Here is a 14,912-nt window from a genome sequence, read left to right as displayed (position 1 = left end):
TAATTCGCATTGAGACATTTCTAGTGCTTATTCCAGTCCCTGTGGATATGATAATCTTTTATATTACTTGCGACATTTCCGTACACTTGCGGAGCGTAACAAGTTTTTGGCGCCGTTGCCGCTATAACATTAGGAATTATCAATTGAGTTAGACTAAACATAATTTTTCTTTTTTTTCTTTTGATTTGCATAGTTATAACTAATTGTTAGAATTCTGTTTTCGTAAGTTTTTCCTTTCTTGAATAACATTCTTAACAACTCTTTTTGTTGGAATTCTAATTCTAATTCTAATTTTGCATTCTTGATTTCTAGTACTCTAATCTAACTTTTCTCTGTTTTCTCTTTTGATCTTGTTTCTTTCTTCTTTTCTTTTGTAAACATATCTTGCAATTTTTAGCATATGAATTATTCTAGACATTTTTCTTTTTTCTTTTCTTTCTTGTTTTCATTATGCACTTTCTTTCTTGCAATTTAAATACTGCATTTGCTTTCTTGCTTTTCATATTGCATTTTATTTCTTGTTTTTGATTCTTGATAATTTTCTTTTTCTTCTTGAATATCCATGAGCACTAACATGTCAAGCAGGACCATGAGAAATTTTTCTACACCCTTTTCTGCAAGATTTTTATCTCCCATTGTGCAACCTCAAATTGAAGTAGAAAGTTTCCAACTAGACCCAGAGATAATTTTCATGATACAAGGTCACAAATTTGGAGGAAAAGTATCAGAAAGTCCTTATCTGCATCTTGAAACATTTTTAGAGATTTGTGATTTGATGAAATGTGAAGGAGTATCAGCAAATGCAGTTCGATTGATGACATTTCCTTTCAGTATCAAGGATAAAGCAAGGACTTGGCTATATTCTCTCTGTCCTCAAAGCATCACAAGTTGGGAACAATTGGAGAAGTAATTTCTGAATCATTTTTTCCCTCCAAGTAGAACAGCGTATATGAGGAATTGCATAACAAATTTTTCTCAAGCATATGGAGAATCATTTTTTGAAGCATGGGATAGATTCAAGAGTCTTCAAAGACAGTGCCCTCATCATGGTTTTGAAAAATGGTTGATTTTGCACATATTCTATGGGGGAATTTCTTTCTCAGACAAGACTTTATTGGATTCATCAGCTGGAGGTTCTTTTATTGACAAAAGTGTAGATGAAGCTTATTCGTTAATTGATCAAGTGACATTGAACCTCCATGAATGGTCGAACAAAAGTTGGATGGAATTTCCCTCAGATATTCAAGGAGTGCAAGCCATAAATGTAAGAGAGCTGTCAAACAAAATGAAATTCAACCACCTAAAAATGTTGAAATTCACAAGTCACAAGTGAGGAGTTCAAACATTTGGGGCAAAGCTTGATAGTATTGTTTCAAAATGGTTTAAAGAAGATCCCCCTCCTACACAGTCAAGATCCAATGAAAAGTGTGATGATGTTGGGTTGAGAAGTGGAAAAATCATGAAGAACTTCTGAAGAACGACATGTTTAGAATTGAGGAGAAGAATAATAGAAGATCACAAGAACTCGGTTCCATTTCTCCGGGAAGTTCCCAAAGGCCAAGTACCTTTCCTCAACGATTAATCACACCAACATTAGATAAGCAAGTTGGACCTCCTCCAAAAGCTCAAAGGAATTTGGGAAAAAGGGAGTTCATCTTTCCCAGGACCTTCACTAAGGGTTCCTTTTCCACAAAGGTTAGTGGGGGTCAATGAAAATAAAGACTTGCAAATCCTGTGACACTAATATGGTTGAGTGTAGATTTTGAATATATATGAAGATGAAGATTTTTCAGATGAGGATTTTATTGATAATGTAGTGGTAAATAAGTTTTCAGATCTATCTCAAAATTTTATAAGGTGTTATAGTGACATCGAATTTTCAGATGATGAATGTGATGTGGTAGATCAACTTAAAACTGCAAGTGAAGTTATTGATCCTCTTGTTATTGATTCTCCTATTGAGGACATAGATGTTGGTTTATTTTTTGATGTATGTGTTGATGATGATGATATGGAAGAATGTGTAGGGAGTCGTGTTGTGGAAGCAGCATCTCAAGGATCACCACCTTTGACAAGACAACCCTTAGAGGTTTTAAGAATTGATCATGTTGTGGAACAATGTGTAGGGACTTATACAGAGCTAGTAGAGTCTCGAGAATCACCATCATTGATATCATCAACACCTAAGCTAGAGCCAGAACCATCATTTGATTCAGAGGAAGTCACATCTACATGTTTAGAAATTTCAGGTATTTCTCAACAAAGTAAGGTTAGTATTTCTTGTGATCTTTTGGAAAACTTTATGGAGGTACCTATAATTGACTTTGTTGGATGTGATTCAGTTTTTATTACTTATTCATCTTATCTTGATATGGTTCTAGCTCTATACTATATAACATGCTTGTGGGAGATTTGTTTTTCTTTTGGATGTGCAAATTTCACATGGGCCAATAATTGGAAGCTCAATCTGAACCGTCTTCGACCACCTGAAAAAATTTCCAAGAAGACGAAGATGGAGAGAGTTATACTTTACTTTGTAGCTCCTTTGATGAAAGCTCCCTCCATAATAAGAGCCCTTGGTAGGAGGGTTCTAAAATATCTTACCCCTCCAAGAGCAAGATTTAGATGAATCTAATGAGGTGGTCGAGCTAATGACCTTAAACAAGCGCTTCTTGGGAGGCAACCCAAGTTCATTTTCCTTATTTGTTTTTATGTCTTTAGTTCTCTCTTTATAATAAACATGTATCCTCTACTTAATTTTTCTTGTCTATCTTATTGTTGTAGAATTCAAAGTTGTGGAGGAATGTGAGTATTGGATGGAGGAGTATCTTTAAAAACATGAACGTCAACCACTTGGTAACTTCTTTTAAAATCTCCTCCACATTGTTTTTAGTTTTCATTGGGACAATGAAAAATTTAAGTCTGGGGGGATGCATTAGATGCATTTGATTTGCTTTGTTTGTTTTTGTTTTTGCTTATGTCTTGCATTGTGTTTTGATTTTTTGTGGCATACATCTTGAGAACATCAAAACTTCACTTATATGCTTTCTTGGATTCAAGTGAAATGTTAGCACGATTATTGGCTTGATTCATGATGTTCGAATGATGCTAGTAGTAAACTTTGTATAGTTCTTTTTTCTATCTTGGGTAGCGTGAAACAAGCTAAGAATCTTATGGTGATGAGTTTTAGTTTTGGTTCAACCTTAAGGATTTTATCTTCACTACACTTATGCTTGATGCTTGAATAGTTGATGTCATTGAAATAGTCATGATTCATCTTGTTTGCTTAGTACTTGGTTTCCATGGTGATTTCTCAACTTTCATTTTGGTTACTGGATGAGGCTCAAATCATTAAAGCTCATTTGGAAAAATCAAAATATCCCAACATGTGTGCTAAAAGTACATTTGTGAATAAGTTTTGCACAATGCAAACACTTATAAAAAAAAAAAAAAAACAAAAAAAACACAATAAGGGATATAAAAAATAGTTGTCATGAGTGGAATCTAGCAAGTCACCCCTTTGAGACCGAGTTAGGTTACTGGGGAAATGACTGTTTAGCTTCTCTTGAGATTGAGCACACCTATGAGACCTTGGGTTAGTTGAGAAATATGAACCAAGTGAATGGTAAGTAAGTGCCTATCACTGGTTACTTGTCTTTCACTAGAAACATTAGGAATTCAAATTTGATGATGACTTGACTAGGACATGGATTGAAACTTGAAGGGTGTTGAGTTACTTTTACACTGCGCACAAGATTCTTATGCTTGAACCATACTTTACTTGTTTCCATGATCATGCTTGTTAATGAAACTTTTTGATAGAATTAGGAAAGTGCACTGGGTTTTATGAATGTGTTGTAGAACATATGAATTTAGACTGCAGCATTTTGCTTGAGGACAAGCAAAGGTTTAAGTCTGGGGGTGTGATGTGGGTAGATTATATACTCATTTATGCATGTTTTTACGCACATTTACATACTTTGAACATGCTTGATCTATGCATTTTTATACTTCCAGCTTTCCTTTTAGCATATTTACTCTTTTGGTTCGGAGATCTGCTTTTTGTGCATTTTCTGTACACAGGAGTCGATTTGGTGAAGAATCTACATCTTTGGGCATGCATTGGAGGAAACGAAGGGAGAAAGCACCGGGCCGTGTACCTCACACGGCCATGCACTGGGATGGAGCTCGGGCCGTGTGGAGTTTGGCACCAACAGAAGAGGAAGATGACATGGCCGTGTGGACCTCGCACGGCCGTGTCAAGATTTGAAGCCAACCAGAGCAGAAGCCTTACATGGCCGTGTGGATCTACACGGCCGTGTGAGACTTCCAGAGACCAAGCAGGCTGTGGCCGTGTGCACCACACGGCCGTGTAGCATTTCCAGAGAGCAGAAGGGTTCTGGCCGTGTGGAGTCACACGGCCGTGCAGGTTTGGCAGAGAGGGAACTGGACATGGCACGGGGCCGTGTGGCGCCCGATTCCCTCCTCTATTTAAACCCTTCTTCATGAATTGAAAGGGGATCTCTCCCCCTTTGGGAGAAAGCAAGATTTGGTGGTTTCCTCCCATTCTTGGGAGGATTTCTGGGCGATTCTAAGGGAGATCTCGACGATTTCGACTCCGGAGCGTGGATTGGATCCGAAGACGAAGCTTCTTTGTAGATAAGTTTTCTCTCTCCCTTTTCTTGGTTTCTTGGATTGGGGGATTCAAGGAATGCTTTTAATCTCTATTTCTTCGGGTTTTCTTCCTCGATTCATGGAGTAGATCTTGTATTCTAGGATTAAGGGAGTATTTGTATGATGGATTGATGTAAACTCATATGGATTTGCCATTTTCTTGTTTCAATGACATTATCTTGCTTGTATCAATTAGATCTTGAATGATTAATGGTGATTTGTGCTTAATTCTCATTCTTGATTGATTGTTTGGATTTCTTATGGACTTTGTAAAGATAAACTCTCACTCGATCATCCGAGGGATCCACGTGACAGGTGCAAGCCCGTGTAAGGACGTTTGAGAGACAATCTTGAAGAGGAAATAGGAATATTCAAGAGAGTAGGATGGATTTTATGATTAGCTTCTTGTATCTTGAATAGATTGATAAGCCGTGGGCTTTTACGTTGATATCCGAGGAAGGCATAGTAATAGGTGCGCTTCTGTGTAAGGACAACGTAGGTTCATGTCTAATTAGACCTATTTAGATACATTTCTCAGTCCTTAGCCGGTTGTCTATTGCAAGAGGGAACCGGCGACTTTCTACATGTTTGGAAATTGAGGGATAAGAATTGGTAAACCATTTACATTCAAGAAATCTTACAAAGAAACCGAAACTCCTAGAATCTCCCTTTATCATAACGCAAAACACTAAACTCTTGTTTGTTGATCTTTAATATTAGATTTGTTTACATTTACTTTGCTTTTGAAACGATTGGATAGTTGTTTAGCTAATTCGCATTGAGACATTTCTAGTGCTTATTCCAGTCCCTGTGGATACGATAATCTTTTATATTACTTGCGACATTTCCGTACACTTGCGGAGCGTAACAGTCTCCCTGTGTTTATGATGTCAAATGTCCACTAATTAAGTGAGTTACTGACAACTCATTTAATTAATATCTTAATCCAAGAATAGTACCACTCAACCTTATCGTCATGTTGGACTAAGTCCACCTGCAGGGTTTAACATGACAATCTTTATGAGCTCATCTTGGGGACATTATCAACCTAGATTACTAGGACACAGTTTCCTTCTATAATCAACAACACACACTATAAGTGATATCATTTCCCAACTTATCGGGCTTATTGATTCATCGAACTAAATCTCACCTATTGATAAATTAAAGAAATAAATATCAAATATATGTGCTTGTTATTATATTAGGATTAAGAGCACACACTTCCATAACAACTGAGGTCTTTGTTCCTTTATAAAGTCAGTATAAAAGAAAACGACCTCTGATGGTCCTACTCAATACACTCTAAGTGTACTAGTGTAATTATATAGTTAAGATAAACTAATACCTAATTACACTACGACCTTCCAATGGCTTATTCCTTTCCATTTTGGGCGTGAGCTACTGTTTATAATTTATAAGGTACTGATAACATCATCTTCTGTATGTGACACCACATACTATATTATCTACAATATAAATTAATTGAATAACTACAACAAATGTAGATGATTTGACCAAATGTGATTCTTTATTCAAAATAAATGTTTACAAAAGCTTAGGCTTTCAGTATACACTCTAACAATCTCCCACTTATACTAATGACTAAACTGTCATATCTTCTGCCATACATCTGATTCTCATTCCCTCCACATGCCGATCGAAAGCTTTTACCAGAAGGGCCTTAGTGAAAGGATCTGCCAGGTTATCTACTGATGCAATCTTGGCGATGACAACTTCTCCTCGCTTCACGATATCTCGTATCAGGTGGTACTTGCGCTCTATATGTTTACTTGCCTTATGGGCTCGTGGTTCCTTCAAGTTTGCAATTGCACCGCTATTATCACAATAAATTGTGATGATTTTGGGCAAACCAGGAATCACATCTAAGTCCATTAGAAAGTTCCTGAGCCATACTGTTTCTTTAGCTGCCTCAGAGGCTGCTACATACTCAGCTTCCATGGTTGAGTCTGAAACGCATTTCTGCTTAATACTCCTCCATGCAATGGCTCCACCTCCTAAAGTAAACACATAGCCTGATGTAGACTTACTGTTGTCCCTATCTGATTGGAAATCTGAATTCGTGTAACCCACAGGGAGCAAATCGTTTGTTTGGTAAACTAGCATATAATCTCTAGTCCTTCTCAGGTACTTTAATATATGCTTTACTGTAGTCCAATGTCCTTGTCCAGGGTTACTCTGATATCTGCTAAACATGCCCACGGTAAAATAGATATCAGGTCTCGTACACAGCATTGCATACATAAGGCTTCCTACAACCGAAGCATAAGGAACTGCTTTCATGTCCTCTATCTCCTTTGATGTCTTCGGAGACATCTCTTTAGATAGAGCTACTCCATGCCTAAAAGGTAAGAAACCTTTCTTGGAATCCTGCATGCTAAAACGAGCAAGGATTGTATCTATATATGAAGCTTGGGACAGACACAACATTCTTTTCTTGCGATCCCTTATAACTTTGATCCCAAGAATGTGTGCACAATCTCCTAAGTCCTTCATATCAAATTGTTTGGACAACCATACCCTTACGTCCGATAATACCTTGACATTGTTGCCAATTAACAAAATATCATCTACGTATAGTCCAAGAAATACCACCACGTTTCCGTTACACTTCTTGTATACACAAGACTCATCCGGACACTGAATAAATCCATATGACTGGATTACTTTATTAAATCGAATGTTCCAAGACCTTGAAGCTTGCTTTAGTCCATAAATAGATCGATTGAGCTTACACACTAGATGCTCTTTGCCTTTTTCAATGAACCCTTCTGGTTGCTTCATATGGATGTTCTCTTCAAGACTTCCATTAAGGAAAGCTGTCTTGACATCCATTTGCCAAATCTCATAATCCATATGAGCAGCAATGGATAAGAGTATCCGGATAGACTTAAGCATGGCTACCGATGAAAAGGTCTCCTCATAATCGATTCCTTCTTTCTGAGTGTACCCTTTCGCAACAAGCCTAGCTTTGAAGGTTTCTACCTTCCCGTCTGTCCCTCTTTTCCTTTTGTAGATCCACTTGCATCCAACGACTTTTACACCATCAGGTGGTTCTACAAGCTCCCAGACCTTATTAGAGTACATAGACTCTATTTCAGAATTCATTGCCTTTTGCCAAGATGTTGCATCTATATCTTAGAGTGCTTCGTCATATGTTCGGGGATCAGGTTCATGTTTTCCCGGGATCAAGTCCGAAGACTCTCCCAAAAACATGAATCTTTCAGGCTGCCTTACAACCCTCCCACTACGACGAGGCACTGTCTGTGGTTGTGTATCATGTGTGACACGTGTTGCAGTCTCTTGTGGTACTTCATCTTGTACTGTTGGTACTGAAGTAGACGTGTCCTCTCTAAGTTCTTCTAAAATAACTTTGCTACTGGGCTTGTGATCCATTATATAGTCTTCTTCTAAAAACTGGGCATTGGTGCTAACAATGACCTTCTGGTCTTTAGGACTATAAAATAAACCACCTTTCGTTCCTTTGGGATATCCCACAAACACGTGAACTTCTGTACGAGATTCTAACTTATCAGCATCTGGTTTCAGCACATGTGCTGGACTACCCCAAATCCGAATATGTCTTAGACTGGGCTTTCGCCCATTCCATAATTCTGTGGGAGTAGAAGAAACTGATTTAGAAGGTACTAAGTTCAGAATGTATACTGCTGTTTCCAGAGGATATCCCCAAAATGAATTTGGTAATTCTGAATAACTCATCATCGATCTAACCATTTCCATAAGAGTCCTATTCCTTCGTTCTGCCACACCATTCTGTTGGGGTGTACCCGGTGCAGACAGTTGGGATTGAATCCCGGCCTCTGATAAGTAATTCCTAAACTCTCCTACGAGGTATTCGCCACCACGATCAGACCATAGTGTCTTGATACTTTTACCTAGTCGTTTTTCCACATCAGCCTTGTACTCTTTGAACTTATCAAAGCACTCAGACTTGCGGCGCATTAGGTAAATGTATCCATATCTTGAATAATCATCTATAAAAGAGACAAAATATTCAAAATCACCTCTTGCCTGGACAGACATAGGACCACACAAATCAGAATGAACCAATTCTAACACTTCTTTGGCTCTATACCCCTTGGCCTTGAAAGGCCTCTTGGTCATTTTACCTTCCAAGCAAGATTCACAAGTTGGAAAATTTTCCAACTCTAATGAACCCAAAAGTCCATCGGCTATAAGCCTCTGAATCCTACTTGAGTTAATATGACCAAGCCTTAGATGCCAAAAATATGCTTGATTCATTTCCGAAGGTTCTTTTCTCTTATTAGAGTTAGAAGATGAGTTATAAATTTCCTTGTTTTACTTTGTGGGAGAAATTGGATTTAAAGTATACAAATTTCCAACTAATGCACCAGAACAGATAATCACTTTATTTCTCTTAATAACTACATCGTTACTAAATGAAACTGAATATCCATCCAAAAATAGTTTAGAAACTGAAATTAAATTCTTTCTAAAACTGGGTACATTCTTAAAACCAAATTTCTAATTCTATTAAAAGATAAGTAGACATCTCCCACTGCAACAGCCGCCACCTTAGTAGCATTGCCCATGTAGACGGTAATCTCTCCTTCAGATAGTCGTCGGGTTTCCTGGAACCCCTGCAAGGAATTGTAGATATGATCAGTGGCTCCCGTATCTAAACACCAGGTGTTGGTAGATAACACCGCTAAACATGTTTCAACAACTAGAGCACGAGATATACCTTTGTTGTTCTGATTCCTACGAGGACAGTCCGCCTTCCAATGCCCTGACAGCTTGTAGATGAAGCACTTGCCCTTCAGCTTCTTCACTCCAGCTTTAGGTCCTGTACTCTGAGATTTATTCACTTTCTTTGCTGAACCAACTTGTTTCTTCTTCTTCTTTCCTTTCGGTTTAGAAGTAGAACCATTTTCAGCATAGTGAATATGAGAATTGTGACGAAACAAACCTTCTGTTACCTGAAGTTCTGTCAGTAGTTCCGCCAATGAATATACCCTTTTATTCATATTGTAATTCAGGCGGAATTGCTCAAAACTTCTAGGTAGTGTTTGGAGGATCATATCGATCTGGGTTTCCCCATCAATTTCTCCTCCAAGGATCTATATTTCATTCAGATAAGCCATCATCTTTAGGATATGATCCCTCACAGGAGTACCCTCTTGCATGGTGGCTGTCATTATCTTTCTCATGGCTTCTTGCCTAGAAGCCCGATCCTGATGACCAAAGAGTTCCTTGAGATTGTTCATAATATCATAGGTTGTTGGTAAATCTTGATGCTGATGTTGCAATACATTTGACATTGAAGCCAAAATGTAACACCACGCCATCTCAACTGCTTTTTCCCATTTCTTATGATATTCAATCTCCTCTTGGGTAGATTCCCCAGTGGGTGCATCAGGACAAGGTTCAGTCAGTACAAACTTATAGCTTTCAGCAGTAAGAACAATGTCCAGGTTCCTTTTCCAATCTATGTAGTTAGGACCAGTAAGTTTATTCTGGTGTAGTATGATGGATAGTGGGTTGAAAGTCATCCTAAGAATCACAAATAACTTTTGGTCAGAACTCTAAATTTAGAATAATATTGATTCCTCAAACAATACTATTTTAAATTAACCAACGCCTCAAAACACCGTGAATTTTGTATGCCACGATAGTGTGGACGTATACAAATTTAGCATTTGTAAAAGGAGGGTTTAACCCATTAATTTTATTATCTTGTCAACCTAACTTTTTGACAACTAAAATTAATAGTTGGTATCCTTTGGTCACACGAATAATAGCAGTGACTCCGATGGGGAGGATACTATTAAACGTGCCTAAGTGTATACCATTACTTGACACTAAGTCCATTAATAAGATTGTGCCCCTTCCTATGGGGAAGATCACACGCTCTTAATTAACTTCCTATAGTCATCCAAAATGGAAGTTTGTTCTAGTGATCCACAAACAAGCTCATCCGATATGGAGGAAGACACTCAGAGCCAACGCGCAAGCTTGTTTGCATCACTTACAAATCAGTAATGGAGACCGTGGAATTTATTTAAAATTCCTCTCCCACTTAGATATTTATAAATGAGGAATTTTAACTATGCTAGCCTACTAGACTTGTATACTAACATGCACACACAGCACAATATAAAAGCAATAAATGAAAAACTAATTTTCAACTATTATGGATTTTATCTATTGTTGTCCTCCGTGTGTCGCCAACCCTAGCTGCTGCCATCTTTGGCCACCGCCACCGGGTCTAGTTGTCGCATCCATCTTGCTCCTTGTTTCGCTGCGCCTCTGGTCCTCAAAAGGTTCCACGCCTTGCAAGATTTGATCCGCGACATAAATAGAATTTTACATTTTTCGACCCTATATTCCTCGAAGGAATGTACATGTAAACTAGATCGAACATAAAATAAAAATTTACATCCATCGATCCTATATTCCATAAAATGAATGTACATGTAACTAGATCAAAAATAAAATCCTAATAAAACTAAATACAGCTCCTGCTGTATTTTATAATACAATCATGCACACACATAAATGCCCTTGACATGTCCAAGGGTCCAATCACACACATAAAAACTATAAGCCATAATACTTGGATCCTACATCCACAAAGTTAGCATATCCTACTATTAACCTGCCTAAATTATGTATGACATGTGCATAATTAAACTAATACCAAATACACAAAGGCAAAACCCTAGCTCTGATACCAATTGTTGGTTGCTACTCGGAAAACCTAATGGTTCCACTGTACAAAAATTTTCTACAAAGGTCTGAACCTTTTCTTAGCTACCATGTGTTCTTTTAAATTAAACTTGGATCGCCTGCGGAACTTAACACGTTTGATCCAAAGTTTAATCTATTTGTTCTTTTAGGTTTTGACTTGGATCTCCTGCGGAACTTAACATGTTTGATCCAAATCACCTAGGTTATTAATTCCATTAAATATTAGTTTCCAAAATTGGCTCCCAATACTAACGTGGCGAGGCACATGACCTTCTTGGATATGGGAACAACCACCACCGACTAGACAAAGCCTTTAAAGGAAAGTTAATATTTAATTTCCTAAAATAACATTAGGTTAACCGAAAAGAACAATCAAATCACAAGTAAAAGAAAAACAAAGAACACAATATCGAAAACAAATTCGAAATACTAGATCGTATGCCTCTTGTATTTGGTATTTATTTCCAAAAATAACTAGTATGATGCGGAAAGGAAAAATACTATTTATACCTTTTAGAAAGACCTCTTGATCTTCTACCGTATTCCTCTTCTAACCTCTACGTTGTGTGGGCAACGATCTTCCAAGATGAGAAACCACCAAAGCACCTTCTTCTCCTCCTTGCTAGGTTCGGCCAAATCAAACTCCAAGGGATGAAAGCTTTCTCTCCTTCTTCTTCTTCTTCTCCAAGTAGTATCTGGCCACCACAAGAACTCCAAGCAAGAGAGGGTTTCGGCCACCACAAAGAGGAAGAAGAGATGGAGAGAAGATGGCCGGCCACAACACCAAGGAAAAGAGGGAGAGAATAATAAAAGTTGTGTCTCATGAAGGCACCTCAACCCCTTCTTTTATATTCCTTGGCTTTGGCAAATAAAGAAATTTAATTACAATAAAATTTCCTTAACTTTCCTTGATAACAATTAATTAAGAAAAATTAAATAAAATTTCCTAATCAATTGTATATGACCGGCCACATCAACAAGACCAAACAAAGCAATTTCAATCACCAATTAAAATTCCTTATTTGTCTTCGGAAATTTTAAAAAAATAAAATTTCCTTTTAAAATCCCTTCATGGTTGATAAAAAGAAATTTCTATAATTTTAATTATTCTACATGTGAATAATTTATAAAGAACAAAAATAAAATATCTTTCCAATCTACAAATAAGGAAAAAGATCTAATCTTTTTCTTTAATCTTTTGTAGATCCTTTTAAAAGAGATATTTTAATTTTTAATCTCTCCAATAAATTATATCTTTAACATAAGAAATATTTAAAATTAAAATTCCTTTTAATTTAATGGGGGCCGGCCACCTAAGCTTGGGTTCAAGCTAGGGCCGGCCACCCATGAATCAAGGCTTGGCCGGCCCTAGCTTGAACCACAAGCTAGCTTGGCCGGCCCCTATATCATGGGTACGAAGGTGGGTATAGTACTCTATAAATAAGAGGCTACGATAGGGACCGAGAGGAGGAATTGGTTTTGGTCTCCCGATAAAATTAAGCATCCCGTGTTCGCCCCGAACACACAACTTAATTTTATCAATAATAATTCATTCCACTAGAGAACTATTATTGAACTACCGCACCAATCCCAAATTACATTTTTGGGCTCCTTCTTATTATGAGTGTATTAGTCTTCCTGTGTTTAAGATGTCAAATGTCCACTAATTAAGTGAGTTACTGACAACTCATTTAATTAATATCTTAATCCAAGAATAGTACCACTCAACCTTATCATCATGTTGGACTAAGTCCACCTGCAGGGTTTAACATGACAATCTTTATGAGCTCATCTTGGGGACATTATCAACCTAGATTACTAGGACACAGTTTTCTTCTATAATCAACAACACACACTATAAGTGATATCATTTCCCAACTTATCGGGCTTATTGATTCATCGAACTAAATCTCACCCATTGATAAATTAAAGAAATAAATATCAAATATATGTGCTTGTTATTATATTAGGATTAAGAGCACACACTTCCATAATAACTGAGGTCTTTGTTCCTTTATAAAGTCAGTATAAAAGAAAATGACCTCTGATGGTCCTGCTCAATACACTCTAAGTGTACTAGTGTAATTATACAGTTAAGATAAACTAATACCTAATTACACTACGACCGTCCAATGGCTTGTTCCTTTCCATTTTGGTCATGAGCTACTGTTTATAATTTATAAGGTACTGATAACATCATCTTCTGTATGTGACACCACATACTATGTTATCTACAATATAAATTAATTGAACAACTACAACAAATGTAGATGATTTGACCAAATCTGATTCTTTATTCAAAATAAATGTTTACAAAAACTTAGGCTTTCAATATACACTCTAACAAAGCCGAGTACATTGCTGCATCAGCGGCAGCAAAGGAGGCAGTTTGGATCCGCAAATTCATCACTGATCTTGGTGTGGTTCCCAGTATCACTCACCCCATTGAGCTCTATTGTGACAACAATGGAGCTATAGCACAGGCGAAGGAACCTCGCTCACACCAGCGGACCAAACACATACTACGGCGCTTCCATCTCATTCGAGAGATCATCGAGAGAGGAGATGTGAAGATTTGTAGAGTACCTACAGAGGCTAACATCGCAGATCCCTTGACCAAGGCTTTGGCACATAAGAAGCATGATGGTCACACTAGGTCATTGGGTCTTAGAGCCTACATTGATTGGCACTAGTGCTAGTGGGAGATTGTTAGCTAGAGCCCTAGAGTCAATCATTTGATGATTGTATTTTGGACTTATTGTATCATATTCTAAATAAATAAAGGCATTTAGTTTTTGGTTATTATACTTACTTGTATTGGTGTCAAATAAACTAAGTATAATAACGTCCTTGAGTAGAAGGTTCTTACCTATATCAATGGATTGGTTGAATCGATAGTGAGATGATATAGGGAACACTACTCTTAATCATTCCTAGTCGAGTATTAACATTCAGGGACAATGTTAATGCAATAAGACAAGCATGTAGGTCAACTCGATGACTTGATCTCACAAGTCATGGATATGGAGATATCAAGTTGACACATGGGTATGCATTGGAGAATGTATACTGAATGACCCGCCATGAGAAAGTATCATGGATCGTTATATGAGTGTCATATACTTTCTCATGTGACTATTAGTATGACTACTAGTTCTTGGACCTGAAGTCACCATGCACTACAAGAATTTTTGGATTTAACAACACCTAATAGACAACAGTTTTTCAAGAAATTGTTGTCTTTTTTCCATTTAACAACAGTTTTATTGAAAACTGTTGTTGTTCATCATAATGTTTTTTAAATAACAACAGTTTTTCAAAACACTGTTGTCTAATGTGTGTCAAAGACAACGATTTTAAAAATCTATTGTCTTTTAGTGTTGCTTATGTGATAATATACAACAGTTTTATTAAACTGATGTCTATTGAATGTTGTTGAATCCTAAAAACACAACAGTTTTTTTAACTTCATGAAAAAAAAAACC

At 37.2% G+C, this 14,912-nt stretch overlaps 1 non-coding gene across 1 annotated transcript; it reads right to left on the bottom strand.

Moving 5' to 3' along the window:
• Positions 1 to 947: 947 nt before the first annotated feature.
• On the bottom strand, positions 948 to 1,053 carry LOC122049796. The gene has a single exon (XR_006131053.1). It is a non-coding gene; the product is annotated as a small nucleolar RNA R71 (small nucleolar RNA).
• Between the last annotated feature and the right edge of the window lie 13,859 nt (positions 1,054 to 14,912).

This window comes from Zingiber officinale, chromosome 2B (assembly GCF_018446385.1).
Source record: "Zingiber officinale cultivar Zhangliang chromosome 2B, Zo_v1.1, whole genome shotgun sequence".
In the NCBI taxonomy this organism is placed as follows: domain Eukaryota; kingdom Viridiplantae; phylum Streptophyta; class Magnoliopsida; order Zingiberales; family Zingiberaceae; genus Zingiber; species Zingiber officinale.
Note: the sequence above shows the minus strand (reverse complement) of the source record. Positions and strands in the feature narration are given on the sequence as shown.